Below are 22,950 nucleotides of genomic sequence, written 5' to 3'. Positions count from 1 at the left end.
CCACAGCACTGTAAGTAATTTTTCACATCCATTTTTCATTTGCATTGAATTTATTTAGATTCCCTTTGCTTTAATATTTTTAATTTTCCTTTTTATTTTTTGTGAGTATGTAGTAGGTATATATATTTATGGGGTACATGAGATGTTTTGATACAAGCATGCAATGTGAAATAAGCACATCATGGAGAATGGGGTATCCATCCTCCCAAGCACTTATCCTTTGAGTTATGAACAATCCAATTACACTCTTTATTTTAAAACATTCAATTAGTTATTATTGACTATAGTCACCTATTGTGCTATATCTTATTCAAGTATATATTATTTACTCATTCATGAATAGTATGTCTTATTCATTCTTTCTATTTTTTGTACCCATTAACTATCCCCACCTGACCCCACCCCCCACTACCGTTCCCAGCATCTGATCACTATCCTTCTACTCTTTATCTCCATGAGTTTAATTGTTTTAATTTTTAGATCCCACAAATAAGTGAGAAGATGCGATATTTTTCTATGCCTGGCTTATTTCACTTAACATAATGATCTCCAGTTCCTTCCATGCTGTTGCCAATGATTGGATCTAATTATATTTTTATGGCTGAATAGTACTCCATTGTGTATATGTACCACATTTTCTTTATCCATTTATCTGTTGATGGACACTTAGGTTGCTTTCAAATCTTAGCTATTGCAAACAGTGCTTCAACACATATAGAAATGCAGATGTCTCTTCAATATACTGATTTCCCTTCTTCCAGTTATATACCCAGTGGTGGGATTTCTGGATAATATGGTAGTTCAATTTTAAGTTGTTTGAGGAACCTCCAAACTGTTCTCCATAGTGCTTGCACCAATTTACATCCCTCCCAGCAGTGTACAAGTGTCCCCTTTTCTCCATGTACTTGCCAACATTTGTTAATGCCTGTCTTCTGAATATAAGCCATTTTTATCTGTGGTGACATGATATCTCTTTATAGTTTTGATTTGCATTTCTCTGTTGATCAGCGATGTTGAGCACCTTTTCATATGCCTGTTTGTTATTTGTATGCCTTCTTCTGAGAAATGTCTATTCAAATCTTTTGCCCAAATTTTGGCCAAATTCTTAGATTTTCTTTTTTTCTATAGAGTTATTTGAGTTCCTTATATCTTCTGGTTACGAATCTCTTGTCAGATGGGTATTTTGCAAATATTTTCTCCCATTCTCTGGGTTGTCTCTTCACTTTGTTGATTGTATTCTTTGCTGTGCAGAAGCTTTTTGACTAGATGTGATTCCATTTGTCTATTTTTGCTTTGGTTGCCTGTGTTTGTTGGGTATTGCTCAAGAAATCTTTGCCCAGACCTATGTCCTGGAGGTTTGCCCCAATGTTTTCTAGGAGTAGTTTTATAATTTGAGGCCTAATATTTAAGTCTGTAGTCCATTTTTATTTGATTTTTGAAAACGGTGAGTTAGTTATCTAGTTACATTCCTCTGTGCATGGATATTCACTTTCTGCGGTACCATTTATTAAGGAGACTGTCTTTTCCACGTTGTGTGTTCTTGACACCTTTGTCAAAAATAGTTTCACTGTAGGTGTGTGTATTTTTTTCTGAGTTCTGTATTCTGTTCCATTGGTCTATGTGTCTGCTTTTATGCCAGTACCACACTGTTTTGGTTACTACAGTTCTGTAGTGTAATTTGAAGCCTGGTAATGTGATTCTTCCAGTTTTGTTCTTTTTGCTCAGAATATCTTTAGCTATTCTGGGTCTTTTGTGATTCCATATAAATTTTAGAATTGTTTTTTCTATGTATGTGAAAAATACCATTGGTATTTTGATAGGGATTACATTTAATCTATAGATTGCTTTGAGCAATATGGACTTTTTAACAGTACTGATTCTTTAAATCCATGAACATGAAATATTTTTCCATTTTTTGGAGCTGTCTTCAATTCCTTTAATCAGTGTTTTATAGTTTAGATTATACAGATCTTTTACTTCTTTGGTTAATTCCTTTGGTTAAACTTCTTTGGTTAATTCTTTGGTATTTAATTTTATGTGGGACTACTGTAACTGGATTACTTTTTATTTCTTTTTCAGATCATTCATTGTATACAGAAATGCTACTGCTTTGGGGTTGATTTTGTATTCTGCAAGTTTGCTTTATTTGTTTATCAATTCTAATAGATTTCCTGTGTAGTCTTTAGGCTTTTCCAAATATAAGATCATATCATCTGCAAACAAGGATAATCTGACTACTTCCTTTCTAAGTAGATGTCCATTATATCCTTCTTTTGTCTGATTTGCTCTAGCTAGGATTCCACTAATATGTTGAATAATACTGGTGACAGTGGGCATTCTTGTTGCATTCCAGATCTTAGAGGTAAGCCTTTCAGTTTTTCACATTCACTATGATACTAACTGTGGGTCTGTCATATATGAATTTTATTATTTTGAGGTATGTTTCTTCTATTCCCAGTGTTCTGAGGGTTTTCATCATGAAGGGATGTTGAATTTTATCAAATACTCTTTCAGAAATGATTGAAAATATCATATGGTTTTTAGTCTTTATTCTGTTGATATAGTATACATTGATTTGTATATGCTGAATCACCTTTGCATCTCAGGGATCAATGCGACTTGCTCATGATAAATGATCTTTTTAATGTGTTGTTGAAATCAGTTTGCTAGTATTTTGTTGATGGTTTTTGCTTCAATATTTATCAGAGACATTGGCTTGTCATTTGTGTGTGTCAGGGGTGTGTGTGTCTGGTTTTGGTATCAGGGTAATATTGGCCTTGTGGAATGAGTTTGGAAGTATCCCTCCTCCTGTATTTTTTGGAATAGCTTGGGTAAGGTTGGTATTAGTTTTTCTCTGAATGTTTGCTAGAATTCAGAATGATGTTATTGGATCTTTCCTGGGAGAATTGTTATTACAGCTTCGACCCCATTACTTCTTATTAGTCTGTTGAGGTTTTGAATTTCTTCCTGGCTTAATCTTGGTAGGTTGTATGTACCTAGGAATTTGTTCATTTCTTCCAAATTTTCAAATTTATTGACATATCATTGTTCATATTAGCCACTAATGATTCTTTGAATTTCTGTGGTCTCAGTTGTAATGTCTCCTTTTTCATATCTGGTTAATTTATTTGAATCTTCTCTCTTGCTCTTTTTTTTTTTTTTTTTGCTTAGTCTAGCTAAGGGTTTTTTCAATTTTGTATAACTTTTGAAAAAACCAACGTTTTGTCTCATTGATACTTTGTATTCCTTCTTCATTTCAATTTCATTTATTTCTGCTCTATCTTTATCACTTCTTTTCTTCTACTAATATTGGGTTTGATTTGCTCTGGCTTTTCTAGTTCTTCAAGACGCATCATTAGATTGTTTATTAGAAGTTTTTCCCCCGTTTTTTTTTTTTGATGTAGACACTTACAGCTATAAACTTGCCTCTTAGTACTGCTTTTGCTATAGTCCATAGACTTTAGTATGTTGTGCTTGCAATACCATTTGTTTCTAGACATTTTTCAATTTTCTTCTTAATTTATTTATTGACCTTGTCAATTTTATTGACTGGTCATTCAGGAGCATATTGTTTAATTTCCATTCATTTGTGTAGTTTCAAATATTCCTCTTGTTATTAATTTCTAGTTTTATTCCATTTTGGTCAGGGAAGGTGTTATTATTTCCGTTTTTTGAATGCTTTAAGAGTTATTTTGTAACCTAACATATGGTTTATCCTTGAGAATGATCCAAATGCTAAGGAGAAGAATGTTATTCTGCAGCTCTTCATGAAATGTTTTTTTAAGTATCTATTAGGTCCATTTGGTCTAGAGTACAGATTAAGTCTAATGTTTCTTTGTTGATTTTCTGTCTGGAATATCTTTCCAATGCTGAAAGTGGGGTGTTGAAGTCTCCAGCTATTATTGTATTGTAGCCTTTAGCTCTAATCATATTTGCTTTATATCTCTGGATGCTCCAGTGTTGGGTGCATATATATTTAAAATTCTTAAATCCTCTTGATGAATTGACCTCTTTATCATTATGTAGTGACTGTCTTTGTCTCTTCTGTTAGTTTTTGTCTTAAAATCTACTTTGTCTGATATAAGTATAGAGACTCCTGCTTTTATTTTGGTTTCCATTGGCATAGATTGTCTTTTCCCATTTTTTTTATTTTCAGTCTATGTGTGTCTTTGTATGTTATAGGTGGAGTGCATTTCTTGTAGGCAACAGAACAATAGGTCTCTTTTTTAATCCATTCAGTCTGTCTTTTGATTGGAGAGCTTAGTCCATTTACATTCAATGTTATTATTGATGAGTAAGGACTTACTTTTGCCATTCTGTTATTTATTTTCTGGGTGTTTTGTAGTCTTCTCTTCCTTTTATGCTTCCTTCCTGTAGGGAAGGTGATCTCTGGCAATATGATTTAGTTTCTTCCTTTTTATTTTTTGTGTGTTCATTGTATATTGTATATTTTTTGGTTTGAGTTTACCATGAGGCTTGCAAATACTATCCTATAACCCATTATTTTGACCTGATAACAACTGAACATTATTTGCATAAACAAGCAAACAAGCAAAAAAGTAAACTAATAAAAACTCTATGTCTTAACATTGTCCCCCAGATTCTTAACTTTTTGTTGCTTATATTTCTATCTTATTGTACATAATATGTCTTGAAAAGCTATTGTAGTTATTAATTTTGATTGGTTCATTGTTTAGTCTTTGTAATTAGGATAAATGTAGTTTACACACAACAGTTGCAGTGTTATAATATTCTGTGTTTTCCTCTGTGCTATTACTAGTGAGCTTTGTATATTTGGGTGATTATTTATTGCTCATTAATGTCATTTTCTTTCTGATTGAAGTACTCCTTTTAGCAATCCTTGTAGTACAGGTCTAGCTAGTATTAACTAAATCCTTCAGCTTTTGTTTGTCTGGGAAAGTCTTTATTTCCCCTTCGTGTTTGAAGGATATATTTGCTGCATATAATATTCTAAGGTAAAAGGTTTTGTTTGTTTGTTTGTTTGTTTGTTTTCAACACTTTAAATATGTCATGTCATTATTCCTGGCTTGTAAGCTTTCCACTGAAAAGTCTGCTGTCAGGCATCATGGAGCTTCATAGTATGTTATTTGTTTCTTTTCTTTTGCTGCTTTTAGGATTATTTAGCTTTGACCTTTGGGAATTTAAAAAGTAAATGCCTTCAGGTAGTATCCTTTGGATTAAATCTGCTTGGTGTTCTATAACCTACTTGTATACTTGTATATTGATGTCTTTCTCTAGGTTTGGGAAGTTCTCTCTCATTATCCCTTTGAAGAAACTTTCTACCTCTATCTCTTTCTTTACCTCCTCTTTAAGGCCAATAACTCTTACATTTGCCCTTTTGAGGCTATTTTCTAGATCCTCTATGTGTGCTTCATTGTTTTTTATTCTTTTTCTCCCTCTGACTCTATATTTTCAAATAGCCTGTCTTCAAGCTCACTAATTCTTTATTCTGCTTGATTAATTCTGCTATTAAAGGTCTTTGATGCATTCTTCAGTATGCCGATTGCATTTTTCCCCTCCAGAATTTCTGCTTGATTCTTTTTTTTATTTCAATCACTTTGTTAAATTTATCTGACATAATTCTGAAATTTTTCTGTGTGTTATCTTTAATTTCTTTGAATTTTTCTCAACACAGCTATTTTGAATTATCTACTTGAAAGGTCACAGATCTCTGTTTCTCCAAGATTGTTTCTGTTGCCTTGTTTAGTTAAGTGAGGTCATGTTTTCCTGGATGGTTCTGATGCCAGTAAATGTTCTCTGGTGTCTTGGCATTGAAGAGTTGGGTATTTATTACAGTCCTCGCTATCTCGGCTTATTTTTAGCATCTTTCTTGGGAAGGCTTTTCCAATGTTTGAAAGGACTTGGGTGTTATCTGTATATATAATAAGCTGTATCTACTTTAGGGAGCACCCCAAACTCAGTAATGCTGTGGATCTTATGGATTTATACAAATTTCCCCTTGATGATTTTGGACAAGTTCCAGGAGAATTCTCTGGACTACCAGGCAGAGATTCTCTTCCCTTTCTCCCAGATTCTCACTCTCTCTTTATGAGCCACTTAAAGCTGGCAGTAAAGTGACACAGGCACCCCCGTGGCTACCACCACTATCACTGCACTGAGACAGGCCTGAAGCCAGCACAGCACTGAGTATCACCCAAGTTCTGCTGTAACCACTCCATGGCTACTGCTTATATTAGCTCAAGGCCCTGGGGCTCTACAATCAGCAGGTAGCAAAGCCAGCCAGGTCTGTGTACTTCCCTTTGGGTTGGTGAGGTCCTCAAGCCCATGGGTAGGTCCAAAGTTGCTGGCCAGAAGTCAGATACAAGAGTCAAAAACCTTAAAAGTTTACCTGGTATTCTGTTGTACTGCATCTGAGCTGGCACTGAAACCACAAGATGCAGTCCTTCCCATTCATCCCTCTCCTTTCCAAAGGCAAAGGAGCTTCACCTCTTAGCCACCACCACCCCAGGCCATGAGTCATACACCAGACTACCAGCCAATGTTCTTTTAAGGCCCAAGGGCTCTTAAATCCCCTTGTGTTGAATGCTGCCTGGCCTGGAGCTCGCCCTTCAGGAAAGTGGGCTCCCCTCTGGCCCAGGCCAGGTCCGGAAAAGCTGTCCAAGAGTCAAGCCCCGGAATCAAGGACCCCAAGAGTCCACTTGGTGCTCTGCCTTCCGAGGTCATGCTGATACTTAAGGTGCAAGTCAAAGACCCAATTTACTTTTCCCTCTGTTCTTCTCAAGCAGAAGGAGTTTTGCCCCATAACCACCCCACCTGGTAATGTGCTGAGTCACAACTGAAGCCAGCAAGTCTCAGAGGTGCATCCAAATCCCTCAATGTAGTACCCGAGTATCACTGCTGATTATTTGGGGCCCAAGGGCTCTTCAGTTGGCAGGTGATAAATGCTGCCAGGACTGGGTTCTTTCCTTCAAGGCAGCAGGTTCCCTTCTAACCCACTGTGTGTCTAGAAATGTCATCTGGGAGCTAGGGCCTGGAACAGGGGCCTCACAACTCTGTGTTGTGCCCTATCCTGCTGTGGTTAAGGTGGTATCCAAGATGCAAGACAAAGTCTTCCCCCCTCTTCCCTCTTTTCTTCTCAAGCAGAAGGAAGGGGGTCTCTTTTGGAGCCACGAGCTGTGCAAACTGGATTTAGGGGAGGAATGATGCCCTCACCCCCTTGGCTGTCCTAGTTGGTGTCTCAGTATGCTGCATGCTCTCTCAGTCCACTGTCTCTGAGCCTAGTTTAGCACTAGGTCTCACCCAAGAGTTGCAGTCTTTATGGCCTAGTCATTTAAATTTACTTGGAAACACAGAGTGCTATAGCCCTTGGTGGCAAGGTTTGCAGGCACTCAAGTTCAAACTACTGGGATCGGTAATTCCTCTCTGTCTACAGTCAGTTTCAATGCTCCCGGTTTTCCTTTCTGCTCTAATAGGACAACACCGAGTTCAATGTTTCAAAATTGCTATGTTCGTTCTCGCTCAGTGCTCAACAGACACTCTCTGCAAGCTGTGGCTGCCTGGTGTTGGGGAGGTGTGGCGTTGGCAATCACAACTGTGTTTGCTATCTATTCAGTGCCTCTTTCAGTGATAGGAAAGTAAAACCAGGTACTCTGTGTGCTCACCTGATTTTTGTTTTTTATGAAGGTGTTTTTTTATGTGCAGATAGTTGTTAACTTGGTGTCCTTATGAAGGGGAAAATCGATGGGGCCTTCTATTCTGTCATTTTGCTCTGAATCCCCCCTAGATTCCATTTGTTTTTAGAAAAGCCTGTCATTGTTAATAAAGTTTAAATGTGCACTTTTAAATTGACATTCACATTTCTCCACTTTTTCATACTATTTTCACTCCAAACTTACCCTGTTTTATCCTACTCTTTGTCATTTCTTTCAGACTCAGAATAATTCAGGCATAATTTTTCATTGTTTTTCCTTCCAGATGTTTGAGGAAAGGAGGTGCCATTATGCTGAGAATGAATGTGGTCAAATTATTTTGTGATTATACAGATCTGGTTTTGGGTTTTTATCCAGTGCTGCCTGGCTGTGTGAACTTGGTCACCATTCATATCTATCTCAGAGAGAATTGGTTATCATTTATATCAATTTCAAATGAGAATTCCCTTGTTTATAGATAGTTATAATAATACTCACCATTCAGGATTTATTTTATTTTATTTATTTATTTCGAGACAGGTCTCTGTTACCCAGGCTGGAGTGCAGTGGCAAAATGATGGCTCATTGCAGCTTCAGCCTCCTGGGCTCAGCAGATTCTCCAACCTCAGCCTCTTGAGTAGCTGAGACCACAGCACGTGTCACCACACCAAGCTAATTTTTTAAAAAAATTTTTTGTAGCGATGGAGTTTCCTTATGTTGCCTAGGCTGGTCTCGAACTCCTGGGCTAAAAAGATCCTGCTGCCTTAGCCCCCCAAATTGCTCAAATTACAGATGGGAGCTGCTGTGCCTGGCCCATTATTTGAGATTTTTAAAAGATGTATGTATTAATGGATATTAAATGCTCAGCTAGTAATAGGCATTAGAGTATATTACTTCCTTTTGGTTTCCTCTTGTGTATGTCTCAACACAAGTAAAGAAATAGGCATAGAATATAAACCATTTAGAGTAACATCTCTACACTGGACTTTAATTACAGCCTTTAGAATTTTTTTATGATTCATACTCTATGATGTTAATATCCTAAGGGTTTTGCCTATGAGAAACAGGGTGGTACAGTGAAAGAGACTTGAGTTCTAATCCCAGCTGCATCACTCCCTCGTTGTGTGACTCAAGGCAAGTTAATTAAATGCTCTGGGTTTCAGTTTACATATCTATACAAAAAATGAGTGTAAGAATGCTTACTCCTCAAAGGACTGTTTAAGGTTTAAATAAGATTGTGTTTGACGTATAGTTATGTAAGTATAAATGATGATCTGGGAGAACATAGACCTAAGGTTAAGCTGTTTCACAAAGTAGAATAATGTGGCATTCAGACTGTCACTATATTTTATAGAATAACCTAATCACTCCTAGTGGAAGGCTCTACACTCTACTTCCCTCTGTAATGTGCTCATCTTGTCAGCACAGTCAACACAAACAAAAAGTTAGCTGAATCAACATTTTTTACAATCTTATACACTCTTTTCTCTTCATTCTGTTTTTATTTATTCTGTTCTTCTTGTCCCTTGTGAATATATATATTTCTCTGTGTATATACTTTTTATTTTTCTCTTTTATTAGTCCCATGGTTCACAACTCTGGCTATGTATCAGAATCATCTGAAGAGCTCTAGAGAAAATATGAATGCCTAAGTTGCACTCCAGATCAATTGATTCAGGATCTCACAATTGTTCTCAAACTTTATTATGCATCAGGATCATCTGGAGTAAGACTCCAATATAAGCACTTTAAAAAAAAGTTCTCACAAGATTCTGATGCATACCAAGGGTTGAAAACTCCTGTGTTATGCTTTCCTTGACTTTAAATTTACTCATTATTACTTTTTTTTTTTTTTTTTTTTTTGGCCATCCCACCATTTTCAACCCATAAGCCCGGACTTGTTACTTTTGGTTGTCAAGATAGTAGGATTAAGCTCGTTGTCTGTCAAGCAACCCAATCATCTATAGATTATTTTTACATTCATTCAACACTTACAATTGAGATACATTCCTTGCTATGAAGGATTTCAAGGCCTAGTACAAGAAGTAACAAATAAACACAAATTGAAGTATAATATAAATGTGCTTAACCTTTGAGGTGGAAGGTTAAAGAGAAGGCTCATTCTCACTGCATACACTATGCAGTGTTGAGCTCAAGTCTCAAATTACAAGTACAAATTTGACAAGTGAGGCACGTAGGGAAGAACATTCTAAAACATATTCTTTGTTTTGTTCTTAATTTTTATTTTCTTAGAAAGATGTAAATTATAGGTACTTAGGTACTTAATTTCTTAGAAGAATTTTATCATAAGAGATGCTTGTCACTATGTGATCTAGGCTGACAGTGAGACACTTGGGTGGGGTGTAAGTGGGGAAAGGACAAATACATTTAGTCAGGCGATACTGAAATCTAGTACAAGCTTTAAAGTCAATGTCAGCACAAATCCACATTCTATAACTCAGAATAATCCTTACTTAGCAAAAAGAGTAATAGGACAGAGGTGCAAAAATTTTCATCTAAAAAACTTATCGTTGCTATTTATTGTTGAGCCCCTCTAGTGTCCCCATTGCACTTGGCATCCAGCATTACTTATGCCTGGTCGGTACTAGCCGAGATAGGCTATGAATCAGGCTTCAATCCTGACCTCTGTTGGTGCCACTGAAAGAATAATTAGCACCTGCTCCGCAGGCTCAGATTCCCACTTTGCTGCCTGTCTATGCATCATTTCAAGTAAAAAACAAACTACTTCTGCTGCCTGCTCTGACCACCTGCCATCCCATTCCTTCATCATTTCTCTAAACATAACCTTTAAAGGTAGTCTAAGATGTGACAGACAATCTAGCAGCTTTTATTTTGAAATACGTAGTTCATGTAGCTTTTCATTTAAATTCTGAGTGCCAATTTAAGTGATCCTTTGTAATATTGCCTACCTGCTGAATTGTTGCTGCCAGTTCTCATATTTTCGCTATTAACAATTGCTAGTGCTGCCAAGTCCCCTTTTAAATATCTGAAGAGAGTATACAGTTCAAATACACTTGTTAAAAACACAAGAATGCTTTATTTGTTCGGGTGACTCTAGCACTGATACAAGTAATATCTGCATTGATCCTATCTGATATTTGCAGTGAATATTTAAATCTTTCATCTGCTTTAGTTTCTAATCCCATTTCCCTGAAACATATAACTTGTCTGTGTTTACCACGTTGGTTCCATCAATAACCTCAAATTGACCTCAACAAATCTACAATATAGAAAAATAATTATATACACCTTTTTTGTAATGCACGCAATGTAAAAATAAATGTATTTTGGTTTATATATCCAACATCAAATAGAGTACTTACAAAAATCCAAAATTTTTATACAATCTAGTCTTAATTTACACTTAAAGAAGCCAAGATCCAATACTATTAATAGTGGATCCTCAGTGAAAAAAACAAAATTAAAATGTCAGAGTTTCTGACCTCACATTTAGGAATCTTTTTATTAGTCTTAATTTTCCCAGGGCTTCTTAATAAAACTTCCTAACAATGACAAAGGTAATGTGTATAACTAAAATAAAATTACAGACTATTAAATTAAAATGTCGTCTTTTAAAAATTTTTGAAGTTGTACATGTGCAAAAATAGTAGTTGATACTTTTGCTATGTCTGTTTATTTGCTAAAGATGCTTTTCTAGAGCTATCATAATTTATTCATTCTGCTTTAATGATGCCATTTTCTTCACTTCTAATTTGACAACAGTATTCACTTGTCTCTTTGGTGGATTATAGACAGCTGCAGAAGAGAGATCCAACTGCATATTGGCAGAAGCTCATAGACATATAAGGCTGTTTTGGGTACAATTGCAGTTTAATTTAGGCTGATGAGCAAATACACCAGAGTTTGCTTGTCAGGAATTTGGCCACATATTTTGCTGAATATTTATGTGCTTCTAAATTTCTACAATTCTTAAGAAATATAATTTTTGTCTATTTCACATTTTGTATATTAAAGAGCTTGGAGTTTCCTCATTTCTTTTATAAACTTTCGATTCTAAAGTTACATGGTCCAAGGTAAAGTGTTATAGATGAGAAAACAGATCCTGAGTGGTTAAGGGATAGTTTCAAAATTACACAGCTAATTCATTGGACAACTAAATTTCAGTATTTCCTGTGTATTCTAACTGCCACCAGACAAAGACTTTTTAGTAGGCATAATTAAGCAAGTATTATGTTTGGAAACTATATATTTTAATATAATTCCTGGCTAAAATAATGTAAACATCATAATTTCTATTTCCCCCTTATTCATTTATCTGACCCCAAATATCATGTAATTTTATAATAAATATGGTGCTCTAACACCAACAAATAATTTTTTTTCTCTATTTTGTATAACTGTAGTTAGATATTTACTTATCTAAGAGTCTTATCATTAGATTAAGTCTGAGAGCTCATCTGTTCCTATCTCCCTCTAACTTTGTTAATATTCTGCATTATCCTACTGTGTGAGTTAACCAACCTCTCTGAATGCTTTAAGTAGCAACAAGCTCTGTGAGGCAAAATTTCCTTGGCTAGACAACCTTAATAGAACCTGGGATTACTTTATTCAATTAGCATATATTTTTGTCTTACTATGAGCCAGATGATTTGTTAAGCACTAAGACAATAAAAGGAGAAATAAGTCACACTTGGAGACATCAGTTGCTCATAGTCTAGAAGAGACAAAAATAATGTTTGAATGCAAATAAGCATAATGCAAATTAAGACTAAGTTTTGTAAAAGCATTTAGTGAAGTATCAAGAGCTAACATTTCCTGAATTTTTTCCTCTGTGCCAAACAATGTCCACGTAAGGGTAATAGGGGCTCAGTGGGATAGAGTCTGTCATCTTCTACATATTATTCATAAAGATGCCAAAGAGCAGAGTGTCAAATACTATATTAAAGCCACACAAAAAGTTGGTGGTGGATCTGGAATTCAAGGTAGATTGTTTCTAAACTAATACTTCCGCAATGTAATATCTTACCAATCTTAAAGGAAAAGGAAAATTAATAGAGTCCAACGTGGGTTTAAAAAATTCATGATGAAACAATAAAGTGGACAAAAATTGACAAAAGTAACCCTTAGATTATGGACAATAAAAGTATGTCCATTACAATAAGATGACTGTGAGAGAATAAAGCAGGAAATGTGGGCTGCAGCCAGATTACTAAGAATCTAGCGTGCCAGCCAAAGGTGTTTGCTATTTATTGAGAAGCTATTGAAATTTTAGAGCGCAAAAAATGGCATAATCAGAACAGAGCTTCAGGTAAATTAACTTTGGAGGAGTCTGAGATAATGTTGGATGAAGCCAAAGATGGAAAAGCACATGGGTTCAATGGTGACAGTGACAATGAGAGTGATTTTTTTTTTCCATGAGCCAGCATATTTCTCTCCAAGTTTTTGTTATATTCTCGGTTAGGTATCTATCTTCTAGAGTGATACAGGCTATGTGCCCTGATATTTTCTGAGGTTACATGAAAAAATGTATATTTTGATGTATTCAAATTGCAAGCTATCAAGATTATTTAATACCCTGCTTGCTAAATCTCTCATTCTAGAAACCAAGCATATAAATGAATATATACTTCTAGGTTCCTCTATACAAGTAATATATACACCAATAGCACCAAGACAGCGGCTATATATCAGATTTATTAATATTTTCAGGATTTATACAAATGTATTAGAAAAAGTTCCTCGATGCATAATTCATAGTAATACATATTTTCACTTGATTAAGTGATTTATGGGAAAGATAGGTGGAGCATTTGTAGTCTGACAATTGGAGTACAGAAAAAAAGTTGTGTGAGATCCAGTAAAATGGAAAAATATATAAAAATTGATTATGCCAATTATTAAGGAATTTATAGAATTAGGAGAAAGATAAACATTTACCCTCAATCTATATTGCAAAACTACTTGACATTAGAAACCAAAATCAGTTACAACAAAAAAGATAGTGCTCTAATTTTATAGGTTGTCTGTTTACTTTATCGATAATTCTTTTGTTGTGCATAAGCTTTTTAATTAGGTGACACTCATCATTTTTTGTTTTTGTTGCAAATACTTTTGGAAACAGTCACAAATTATTTGCCAAGGTTGATATCCAGAATGGTATTTCCTAAATTTTGCTCTAGGACTTTTATAGTTTAAATCTTACATTTAAGTCTTTAATACATCTTGGGTTATTATTGTATATGATGAAAGGAAGGGGTTCAGTTTCAATCTTCTGGATATGGCCAACCAGTTATTACAGCATCACTTATTGAATAGGGAATCTTTTCTTCACTTCTTGTTATTGTCAACTTTGTTGAAGATCAGATGGCTGTAGGTGAGCGGCTTTATTTCTGGGTTATCTATCCTGTCCCATTGGTCTATGTGTCTAATATCCATAATCTATAAGGAACTTAAGCCATTCCACAAGCAAAAAGGAATCCCATTTGAAAAATGGGCAAAGGACATGAACAGACAGTTCTCAAAAGAAGACATACATGTGGCCAACAAATACATGAAAAAATGCTCAATGTCTCTAGTCATTAGAGAAATACAAATGTAAACCACAGTGAGATACCATCTCACACCAGTCAAAATTACTATTATTAACAAGTCAAAAAATAACAGATGCTGGTGAAGTTACAGAAAGAAGGGAGCAATATACACTGCTGGTGGGAGTGTAAATTAGTTCATCCACTGTGGAAAGCAGCTCAGTTTTAAGTTGATATTTCTGTTGTCAATTCTTTGAAATTTCTCAAAGAACTTAAAACAGAACTTCCATTTGACCCAGCAATACTACTGCTGGGAATATACCCAAAGGAAAGTAAATTGTTCTACCAAAAGGACACATGCACTCATTACGCATACTCACGGATATTGCAGCACTATTCACAACAGCAAAGACATGGGATCAGCCTAGATGTCCATTAATAGTGAACTGGACAAGGAAAATGCAATATATATGCCATGGAATACTATGCAGCCATAAAAAGGAATGAAATCATGTCTTTTGCAGCAACGAGTATGTAATTGGAGTCCATTATCCTAAGTGAATCAACGCAGAAACAGAAATTCAAATACCACATGTTCTCACTTATAAGCAAGAGTTAAACATTGAATATACATGGATACAAAGATGGGGAAAATTAGACACAAGGGACGACTTGAGGTGGGAGGCTGGGAGAGGGATGTGAGTTGAAAAACTACCTATCAGGTAGTATGCTCCCTACCTGGATGATGATATCATTTGTACACCAAACCTCAGTGGCATACAGTTTTTACCCATGTAACAAACCTGCACATATAACCCCCTGAAATTAAAATAAAATGAAATAAATTTAAAAGACAGTGTTATATTTGCTTTATTTATGCATCTATGTATGTATGTGTGTATGTATGTATGCATGTATCTATCTATCTATCTATCTATATTTTTCACTTAAAAACTAGATCCTAAGACACTCCTTTTGCCAATCAATTTATTCATTTTAAATATTTTGAGGCTTAGTGGCAAAATCCCTAAGAATGTATACACTAAGTAAACCATCAACCTCAATTAATTCTAAGAATAAAATAATGGATATGTGCCATAATGTTACCATAAAAAAGTTTAGTATATCATTACCAAGAGCAAAGAAAATTGCAGAATTCATTAAATAAGTAGTGCCTGGAAGAATTTAGAAATTATTTTGGTAAACTTATATTTAATAAATTAAAAATATTTCAGATAAAAATTCAGGCTATAAAACAAGGGAATGATATAATTGTATGTATATCTAACATATATACAATATGTTAATTCCAGTTTTCACTGGGTGGTACCCTCATAATTTCCATGCTTTTATTCATTTAGAAGATTTTCTGCACTAGGACAACTTAGAAAGCTATAGTTTAATACCTTTCATCTGAGCTGCAGAAATGCTTTTGTTGGAGCTGCAGTGAGCCATCCTTTGAGAATATTTATTTCACTGATGTTTTCTTCAATCATGTTTTTGATTATGACTTCCATTTCAAATTTGCTGCCTTCACAGAAACACATACAATTTTCAGCTCAGATATCTGCTTCTTCCATATATACTAGCCTCTCACTAATCATTTTTGTTCATTCTTAAGCAATCTCTACGAATGTTACCCTCAAAGTACACATTCCAATTTCTACACTATTTATTCATCTTTATACTACTGTGATAGTTATATTATGTTGTGATATATTTAGTTGATTTTCATTCATTCATCTCACACACAATGTGTTATTTTTTATCTCAGTTTATATCCTCTTTATGTTATTCATTTCTCTATCATGGTGGGTTGCTTGAATATTATCAATGATGTAAATATATTTCTAAATAATTTTGCTAAGGGAAGTTTTATTAGATAACTTTCAGAGGCCTCTGTGATTATAACCTAATCAAGATTATATTTTAGTTATAGTGTGTTCATTAAATTTTACTGGTTGTTCTGCTCATTCAGAGAAATATATGTACTCCACTTGGTCTGGAACCTTAATTATTGAGGCCTGCTCAAGTCTCCTTCACAGATAAGCTTATAAGCAGGTTGAAAGCATAATTCCTAGCTTGATCCCTAATGTCTAGTAAGCATTCTTGAACCAAGATTATCTTAATAGTGTAGCATAGTTAAGAGCATGGACTTTGAAACCACAGCTTGAGTTCAAACTCTGCTACTTTCTGTTTGACCTTGAATAAGTTACCTGAAACCTTTGTGACTCAATATCCTCATTCAAAAATGAAAATAAAAAGAATACCTTCTTTATTGGTTGTTGTGAGAGTTAACTAAATTAATGTGTATAAAGTCGTTATATAATGTTTGTCTAGCCAGGTGTGGTGGCAGGTGTGTGTAATCCCAGCTACTGGGGAGGCTGAGGCAGGAGAACTGCTTGAAACTGGAGGCAGAGTTTGCATTGAGCTGAGATCGCACCATTGCACTCCAGCCTGGAAAACAAGAGCAAAACTCCACCTCAAAAAAAAAAAAAAGTAATAAAAAGAAAATTTGTGATTCCATTTAAAACACAGGCAATTAAATATTCAACTCATTGCTCACTAAAAAATAAAATAAAATAAAATAAAAATACTGTTTGTCACCTAGAAAGTGCTATAAAAATGTCGGCAACTATTTTTATTTCTCTCCGTCCCTACCTCACCACCACTGTTTCTTGACTCTCTGCAAACCTAATCAGAAAAAGAATAAGAAAAAAGATCATCTAAAGTGTACAATACCTCTTTATTTGGACTCCTCTTCCCTCTCCCCCAACCTGCAGCTTAATAATTGTGAATAATAGACTTTTAGAGAAGTGACTTCCTCCCAGACCATCTCATCGAACCTTTTTTTTCCCATTGCTCTATGTCTCGTCCAGATGATTTTGTGATTTGTCATTTTCAGGTGGTTATATATACATACCAACAGGGATAGTGATGGTGGTATGAGAAAAAGCACTCTCAGTCACTCAAAACACAATATACATGATATAGAAATGTTATAGAATACTTCCATTAATTTCTCCTTTTTATCTATTTTTTGAGCCAAGAATCAGACATGATAAAGAAGTGGAGGATACAAACAAATAAAAGAACATTCCATGCTCATGGGTAGGAAGAATCAATATAGTGAAAATGGCAATACTGCCCCAGGCAATTTATAGATTCAATGCCATCCCCATCAAGCTATCAACGACTTTCTTCACAGAATTGGAAAAAACTACTTTAAAGTTCATATGGAACCAAAAAAGAGCCCACATTGCCAAGTCAATCCTAAGCCAAAAGAACAAAGCTGGAGACATCACGCTACCTGACTTCAAACTATACTACATGGCTACAGTAACCAAAACAGCATGGTACTGTTACCAAAACAGAGATATAGATGGATGGAACAGAACAGGGCCCTCAGAAATGATGCCACATATCTACAACCATCTGATCTTTGACAAACCTGACAAAAACAAGAAATGGGGAAAGGATTCCCTATTTAATAAATGGTGCTGGAAAAACTGGCTAGCCATATGTAGAAAGCTGAAACTGGATCCCTTCCTTACACCTTACACAAAAATCAATTCAAGATGGATTAAAGACTTAAACGTTAGACCTAAAACCATAAAAACCCTAGAAGAAAACCTAGGCAATACCATTCAGGACATAGGCATGGGCAAGGTCTTCATGTCTAAAACACCAAAAGCAATGGCAACAAAAGCCAAAATTGACAAATGGGATCTAATTAAACTAAAGAGCTTCTGCACAGCAAAAGAAACTACCATCAGAGTGAACAAAATGGGAGAAAATTTTTGCAATCTACTCATCTGACAAAAGGCTAATATCCAGAATCTACAATGAACTCAAACAAATTTACAAGAAAAAAACAAACAACCCCATCAACAAGTGGGCAAAGGATATGAACAGACACTTCTCAAAAGAAGACATTTATGCATCCAAAAGACACATGAAAAAATGCTCATCATCACTGGCCATCAGAAAAATGCAAATCAAAACCACAATGAGATATCATCTCACACCAGTTAGAATGGTGATCATTAAAAAGTCAGGAAACAACAGGTGCTGGAGAGGATGTAGAGAAATTGGAACACTTTTACACTGTTGGTGGGACTGTAAACTAGTTCAACCATTGTGGAAGTCAGTGTGGCAATTCCTCAGGGATCTAGAACTAGAAATACCATTTGACCCAGCAATCCCATTACTGGGTATATACCCAAAGGATTATAAATCATGCTGCTATAAAGACACATACACACATATGTTTATTGCGGCACTATTCACAACAGCAAAGACTTGGAACCAACTCAAATGTCCAGCAATGATAGACTGGATTAAGAAAATGTGGCACATATACACCATGGAATACTATGCAGCCATAAAAATAATGAGTTCATGTCCTTTGTAGGGACATGGATGAAGCTGGAAACCATCATTCTCAGCAAACTATCGCAAGGACAAAAAACCAAACACCGCATGTTCTCACTCATAGGTGGGAATTGAACAATGAGAACACATGGACACAGGAGGGGGAACATCACACACCAGGGCCTGTTGTGGGGTGGGGGGAGGGGGGAGGGATAGCATTAGGAGATATACGTAACGTTAGATGACGAGTTAATGGGTGCAGCACACCAACATGGCCCATGTATACATATGTAACTAACCTGCACGTTGTGCACATGTACCCTAAAACTTAAAGTATAATTTAAAAAAAAAGAAAAAACCAGAAGTGGATTCACTTGTTATCTTTCAGAAAACAGAATTACTACATTTTCCCCATTGTTGTGTGTTTATCTAATTGGTATTTTGTGTGGTTGTTTATTGATTTCTGCAATCCAGATCCATCATTTTTGTTATTAATAGATATGTTTCCTAAATGCTATTAATAGTTCAAATCTCATATCTAGTTTGGGTTTCTGTTCTATGTCTTCTAATTTTGATATATATTTATAGAGATAAGAGGCAGTAGGTGCTGCTGTTCAGATTTAACTTTAAGATTAATTATAAGAGTCCATTTGCAAGGATTTGGAATTTGGAGTGGTAATTGTTTTTTTTTTTTTTTTTTGAAAAGCAAGAGTAATGAATTATGATTTAAAACATTTAACACTACCTAGGAAGGTAGCAATTCTGATACATACTAACTTTCCTGACAAGAGGCCACTAATATAAACAGTGTGAATTCCACAGTGAGTAAGATGAAATTTAGATAGATAGAGAGATACCTCTTCAGATGAACTTTAGTTGATGACATTGATGACTAAATGAAGAAAGCTGCTGAATAGGGAGAACAGAAGATTCCTGTTTTTCTAGTGGAGCAATATTGGGTCTTATGTTGTCGTTTAATGGGATAACAAATCATATAAAATACATAGTTTTGGGAATTAATAAGTCAAATTTTAGAAATTCTGGATCTGATATGCCTTTGGGCATCATATTGAAATTGTCAGTAAGCTAATAAGAAAAAGAAAAGGAGTCTGGCCATGTTAGCTCACATTTTATTTAATAAATATTTTATTTTGCATACTTTATGACAGGTACTGAAAAAAGACTTGTGCTATGACAATGAATAAGGCAAAATACTCTCTTTCTTTCCTGCCAGAGACTTTATTTAGCAGCATGAACCAGGAAAAACCACACAGGCTGTCTCTGATAAAAATAATAAGTTAGGTTTTGTTAATTAAAAAAAAGTGTTTTTGTCTATTTTGGTTTATTACTAAATTTTGTTAATTAAATTTTGTTAATTAAAAAAGTATATTTGTCTACTTTGGTTTATTACTAAACTAGCAAATAATACACAAGAGGTCTTACAGGATATGTTAAGAGAATGGCTTCCTTGTTTTTAATGGGGTGAGCTCAAAGTTCTAATTGTATGAAATAAGGAGTGAAAAATACACCATGCAGAGCAGCTCAAAACTGAGGACTTACTGTCTTAAACACCGTTTTACCCAGAAAGTACTACATTAACATTCAAATTTCTACCTAAGGATATTCTTCTATGTCACAGTTACACATTTGCATTCCATTTTTTTAGCATGCCACTGTGTCTATTTGAGGTTTCTCAAAAGCAGGGCTAAGTGTTCCAATCACAGATGGGCAATAGCAATTGAAACCTAGTAGAGTATATACTTCATGTAAAAGAGAATAATACAGAAGACTAGTCTAGTACATGAGTCATTCATTAATCCAATCTTGCTAAGGAGAAGCCACAATGACAGCATAATGATATGTCTTGAAGACATGAAAGGCTCTGGAGGATTTACATTCTGGGAAAAATAAATTGGCATAAACAAAGGTCTAGAATAAAGGAAAAGTTTGGGGATAATTAGGAAACACTGTGTAACTTAGTATGGCTACAGTGTGGTCTTCCTTTCCTTGGATCTTCAGGGATAATTAATTTTAAAGGTATACCTTACGCATTGTAATAATAAGGAACAAAATTATTTAGTTTCAACAACTGAACTCTTTAAAAAGTGGCTTCAAATCTTGAAGAAACAGCCAAGAGGAATAGTTAGTAAGTTGTGATATGTTCTAATTCAGAGTTTAGTTCCCAGTTCTGCATTCAAATAAACTCCTGCTACTAATTCTGACAATACTAGATACTATTTATTAAATTTTTTAATATATCACCCTTCAGAGTAGGCAGGGTTTTTTTTTTAGCATCCATGTGGAAGTTAGCATTTTATGTGAAACGTTTTTTTCTTTAGCAATAATCACGAGTATAGATAAACAATTTTGAACACCTTTCCCCCCCATAATTTGTATACCTCATTATAAGAACAAACATAGTGTCATAGAATTTCAGAAGTAGAAGAAACTTTAGCTAATCCCTCGTCTGACAAAACTGAAGTCCTAAGAGTAATTAACTCATTTCAATGGTCACATAAAAGTTTGAACATATTCTACTGGCCGTTGTCCACACCATTTTCCAGAACTATATATGTGGTAAAATTATATAACCACCTCTAAGTGTATTTCTCTGATATTCCTTTGCTTTTCATATTGAAAATATTTCAGCATCCTATATAAAGATGCAATTCCTGATTGTTGTAAGGGACTTTATAAACAACAATATCCAACTGGCATGGCAGCAACATCATCCCAGGTAATGTTACCTCATTTCCAGTCTTTCTGATCCAGTTGACCAAACATATGAGTGCCCAAACCTTTCTAAAATGCCTTTTTTATCCATTAAAAACATACTGCTGTAATTACTGCATACAAAATAAGCTTCTATGGTAAGTAATTTGACCTCCAAATATTGTGTCTCAAATAAAATAGAAGTTTGTTTCTTTTATAAAAGTCTAGAAATTGGTAGGCAGTCCAAGATGGATAGACAACTTGGTTCCATAGGATTTTTCTTAGAAACACAGTTAAATTCCAACTTGTTCTGTTATCCTCTAGTGCGTTGTCCTTTTCTGCATGGTCTCAGTTGGCCTTGCTTCACTTTTGTGTTTTTATCCTGAGTAAGTTTGTAGGTGTGCATGAAGAAGTGAAGGGACAGTATATTCCCATTAAGCAGATGTAATAGTACAGATTCAAAGAAGCAAAACCAGTAGGATACAAAGACACATAAATGCAATATTTTATAGTTTGGATATTTATCCCTATCCAAATCTCATGTTGAACTGTAGTCCCTAATGCTGGGAGTGGGCCTGGTGGGAGGTGCTTGGATCATGTGAAGCAGATCCCTCCTGGCTTCATGCTGTCTTCATGATAGTGAATTCTTGTGAGAGGTGGTCATTTAGAAGTGTGTGACACCTCCCCCCTTCACTTTCGTTGTTCCTGCTTTGGCCATGTAAAGTGGCTGCTCCCACTTTACCTTCTGCCATGATTGTAAACATCCTGAGGCCTTCCCAGAAGCCAAGCAGATGACAGGACGAAGCTCTGTATAAAGCCTCAGAACCACGAGGCAATTAAACCTCTTTTGTGTAGTAAGTTACCCAGTTTCAGTTCTTTCTTTATAGCAATTCAAGAATGGCCTAATACAGAAAATTGATACCAAGGAGTGGGGCATTGCTATTAGGTTGGTGGAAAAGTAATGGCAAAAAACACAATTACTTTTGCAATAACCTAATATAAAGATATCTGAAAATGTGGAAGCAGCTTTGAAACTAGGTAACAGGCAGAGGTTGGAAGAGCTTGGAGGGCTCAAAGAAGACAGGAAGATGAGGGAATGTTCAAAATTTCTTTAAGACTGGTTAATTGGTTATGACCAAAATGCTGATAGTGATATGGACAGTGAAATCCAGGCTAAGGAGGTCTCAGATGGAAATGAGGAACTTATTGGGAACTGGAGCAAAGGTCATGTGTGCTATGCCTTAGCAAAGAACTTGGCTACATTCTCTTCATGCCCAGTGGATCTGTGGAAGTTTGAACTTCATAGTGGTGATTTAAGGTATCTGGTGGAAGAAATTTCTAAGCAGCAAACTGTGGTTTGGCTGCTTCTAACTGCCTATGCTTAGATGTAATAGCAAAAGAATGACTTAAATTTGGAACTTATATTTAAAAGGAAAACAGAGAATATAAGTTCGGAAAGTTTGCAGCCTGGCCACGTGGCAGAGAAAGGAAAAGCTTTTTCAGAAGAGGAATTCAGGCAGACTTGGAGCAACCTCTTGCTAGAGAAATTGCATAACTTACAGAGAACCAAGTGTGTGCTTAAGCCAGGAGAATGTGAGAAAGGTCTCAATGGCATTTCAGAGACTTTTGCAGCATTCCCTCTCGTCACGGCCCAGAAGCCTAAGAGGGAAGAATATTTTCTTGAG

The sequence above is a fragment of the Gorilla gorilla genome, chromosome 5, assembly GCF_029281585.2.
Source record: "Gorilla gorilla gorilla isolate KB3781 chromosome 5, NHGRI_mGorGor1-v2.1_pri, whole genome shotgun sequence".
In the NCBI taxonomy this organism is placed as follows: domain Eukaryota; kingdom Metazoa; phylum Chordata; class Mammalia; order Primates; family Hominidae; genus Gorilla; species Gorilla gorilla.
Note: the sequence above shows the minus strand (reverse complement) of the source record.